General features: G+C 51.7%; 1 long non-coding RNA gene across 1 annotated transcript in view; it reads right to left on the bottom strand.

The window, feature by feature from the left end:
• LOC102212978 (uncharacterized) overlaps positions 1-873 on the bottom strand; it is a 31,721-nt gene extending 30,848 nt beyond the window's left edge. Inside the window, exon 1 of the long non-coding RNA XR_001290628.1 lies at positions 351-873. This is a non-coding gene — a long non-coding RNA (uncharacterized LOC102212978). The remainder of the gene's footprint in view (positions 1-350) is intronic.
• Between the last annotated feature and the right edge of the window lie 3,044 nt (positions 874-3,917).

The raw sequence follows: 3,917 nt of genomic DNA, 5'->3' as shown, positions 1-3,917 counted from the left end.
CACACACACACACACACACACACACACACACACACACACACACACACACACACACACACACACACACCCGCTCTCCACAGGTTTGTGGGTCTGAATGGTCTCGGGGATCAAACATGACCATGCTCCTCGGGGTGAAACCTTCTAACATATGAAACGGTTGCTATCACAAGGCGACATTGTTGCTGCAATGTCACAGAAATTAGAAGCTGATGTTTTGTGCCAATGGAAACGACACGGCGAGGTCCACGGCTCACCTCGCTGCACCACCCTGAACCCTGCTGCTCTGCACCCACAGGACGCCTGACAGGCACGATTCAGGTAGAATGAGATTGACAGGAAGTTGGACTCACCCTGCAGCGGCAGCAGGTGATGTCGGCGCACTCTTGCTTGGCGGCAGCAGGTTTGGCGTCGGGGTCACCGCCTGCACTGAACAGACACTTTCCTGCATGAACAAGTTGTTGCCATCCTCTTGTTGCACTCCGAGACGCAGACAGCAGAATGCAGGCGTCTGACTGGATGCTGATGTCTTTATTTTGCTTTTTGGGTTTTATTCCAGTGGCAGGGAGAGGAAAACGTCTTTCTTCTCCTCTCGTCTCTGCTGCTCTGCACGCGCCGCGCCTTCTCTCCCCTCTGCCTGCCTGCCTCTCACAACAACTGCGAGGAGGAGGAGGATGCTGACTGGTGCTGGCTGTGTCTCGTTGCCCATGGCAACCCGTTGCTATAGCAATGGACCCGAGCTCACTGGGAGATGGAGCTGACGATGAAGACTGGGGGAGACCTACAGAGGGTCGGAGAGGAGCCGGGTTTGTTTACATTTAAGTTCAGACTCTGCTGACGACCTGCGAGCTCAGGCAGTCTGACACAGAGAGTCCGCTCAGGCTGCACCCATCAGCGGGAGCAGGAGGACGGTTAAAGGGTCTCTGATGGGCGGAGACTAACGCCACCATGTGACAGGAAGAAGACGCTGGAAACAAACTTCAACTGAGCAAACTTCTGCTGTGACCCGTCCACAGCTCAAAGTCCATCACTGATCTGCTGCTGCAGTCTGGAAACGTCCTGATGTTCACGCTCAGCCACCCATGAGCTGCAGCCACGCCACGACCTTTGAACTCTGAGCTTACCGACATCCAGTTAGCGCCGCTCTCCTGGATCCATCTGTCTGCCTCTGGCTCATGCTCACTCACACACACACACACACACACACAGATGAGACAAACTTTCTGCTCTCTGCACAGCTGAAGAACCTTTAACTCGTGAACGCCCTCTGGTGGAGGAAAGCTGCAATCACACTTAAACATCCAATCACTGTGCAGCGTTTCTCTGTCAGCAATCAGCTGATTGTAATGAGTGGAACACACAACAGCCACAGACATACAAAGCTAACCCAGGATCTAAGCCACACCTGCTGCACATGCACTCAGGTAATCAGCAATGACACAGAAGCGCCACCCGGTGGTTTGAGATGGAAACTCAAACCGGATCTCTTAATCTGCTAGAGCAGACATGCTCACTAAACTCTGTCCCCAGCTGAAGCAGTGTGAGCGTGCTCAGAAAACACAGTTCTGTGGTGATGATCGACGGTTTAAACCTGCCAGACACTTCCTGTTTACCTGTCCGGGTTCACCATGCTTGGATGCAGTGCTGTCACCATCAGCTCTGACCACACAGGTGTGTGCACTCCCCTGCTGAGCCTTGGTGATATCATAGAGCGTAACTTCTACAACTGAGGTGTGTCTCAAACACATGAGGGCGGGCACCGGTTTGTGGAGCCGCCATGATGTCTCACTGTGTTTGGCTAAAGTGGATGGACATCGCCCTTTCATATGTGGCTACAGACAGGAAACATACGTGTTTCCGGTCCTGGATGGACATTTGGATTCATGTCAGCACCTTTAGACTGAAGCAGTGAAGGATCATACCTGTTACATCATCATGCAGGGAAAGGCTCAGCACTGCCACCATCTTTACAAAACCTCCACCTCACCTCAAGCTTCTTCTCCTGAGCTGAAGTCAGCGCTCCAACATGAAAATGTGCCCATTCATTCATTGTCACAGTTACTGATGCAAACGGTTTTATTCATAGACATGTTCCAGACACAACATCGTGTCACGCAGCTCAGCATGTTTATTTATTAATAAGGGTTCAGGTGTGTCAGGGAGAGAGGTGCAATAAGTGCCGGCCAATCATCATACAGCACAGCTAAAGTGTTCAAGGTTTCTTTATTTGATGAGGACAAGTCCTCAGAAAAGATGAAACACTAATAATTCATTTGGCAGGAAACAGAAAATGTTATCAATAATATTAAAGAGGAAGAAGTTGTTTTTTAAACAATGACTGCAGCAGACAGCTGCACGGAGCTCCTCACTGTGAGCAGCCCATTGGCTTCAACCTTCACCGACATGCTGCTGCCTCACTCATATTAGCGTTCTGTTTACACAGAGGCCGTCAGCTGACCTGGAGCCAGTCTGTGTGCCGAGGCGGGCGGAGCTTCAGCGCTCGGTTCAGCCTCACGGAGGTTTCAGTCATCACCACGAGCAGTGCAGCACATCAGGTTTAGTCCAATCATCTGTGACGCAGGCCACCACACGGGGAGTTTCAGTGTTCACAGGTTGGTTTGAGCATGAAGTGCAGTTTCTGCTTTCTTCCACCAGGTGGCAGCGCTGACTCAGTCTGAGCTTCTCCCTCTACAGAGGGGAGAGGTATTAAAGAAACAACGATAGCAGCACACATCAGGTTAGAGAGCGTGGAGGCGAGGGTGGAGAGGGTGGAGGAGAGGATGGGGGAGAACGTGGAGAGGGTGGAGGAGAGCATTGAGAGGGTGGAGGAGAGGGTAGAGGAGAGGAATGGGAGAGCGTAAGAGGGTGGGGAGGGTGGAGGAGAGGGTAGAGGAGAGGATGGGGGAGAGCGTGGAGAGGGTGGGGAGGGTGGGGGAGAGCATGGAGAGGATGGGGGAGAGCGTGGAGAGGGTGGAGGAGAGGATGGGGGAGAGCATGGAGAGGGTGGAGGAGAGGGTGGAGGAGAGGGCGGGGGCTTGTGATGGCTGCTGCAGTCAGCCTGATTGGGAGTTGTTGGAGTCAAACTGTTAAAGGTTGTCATTGTGTTACTTACAGTTGTAAGTCTTAGTTGCAGCAGCAGGATCAAAGACTCCCTCCCCGGCCTGTCTGTTGGTGGGGCGGCTGTAGTGTTTTATCATAGGCACATCCTGGGTGAAGGTTCTGTTTCCTGCTTAGTAAACTTCCTGCCTTTAGATTAGATTAAACTTTATTAATCCCTCGGGTGGGCTCCTCCGGGAAATTCGGTTTGCAATAGCACCGACAGAAGTTACAGAATGTGAGCAGACCTTTTATGACCCTTTTGTGGGCAGGAGGTCACACAAACGCACCCCCAAACACAAACACACACTCACATACACACACACACACATACAGATGCTCGCACATACGTGCACACACATACACACATAGCACCTTATCTTTTAGAACCACAGGGGGGGTTTACAATGGGAGGTGCTTGTGTGTACTGTAACTGTTTTCAATAAAAGGCGGCAAGCGGAGGGTGAGGGAGGCGGAAAAGGTTTTCTGTAGCTGTCCCAGCTGCCCCAGTAGCTCTCCATTGAGTCTCTGATGTTTCACAGTGTGTCCTGATCATAAATTAGAGCAGCAGAAGCAAAGTCAGAATACAAAAGAGCAAAAGTTATAGTGGAAAAGACGAGTGAGACAGTGAAAAACTGCACTGTCGCCTCCAGCGAGCTGCAGCAGCGACAAAGCCAAACACAGGCGCCATCTTCAAGTTTAAGGTCCTGACCAGGGTGCACCTGGTCAGGATCTTAAACTGCCTGAAGAGTGTTGCAGGGACATCTGTCCCACACAGAGGGAGGTTCCTGCTGGCATACTGAGACATCCCATAATGGTAACTG

Source organism: Pundamilia nyererei, unplaced genomic scaffold (genome assembly GCF_000239375.1).
Source record: "Pundamilia nyererei isolate P.nyererei 1_Seehausen unplaced genomic scaffold, PunNye1.0 scaffold00368, whole genome shotgun sequence".
In the NCBI taxonomy this organism is placed as follows: Eukaryota; Metazoa; Chordata; class Actinopteri; order Cichliformes; family Cichlidae; genus Pundamilia; species Pundamilia nyererei.
This window is presented reverse-complemented; position numbering and strand designations above follow the sequence as displayed.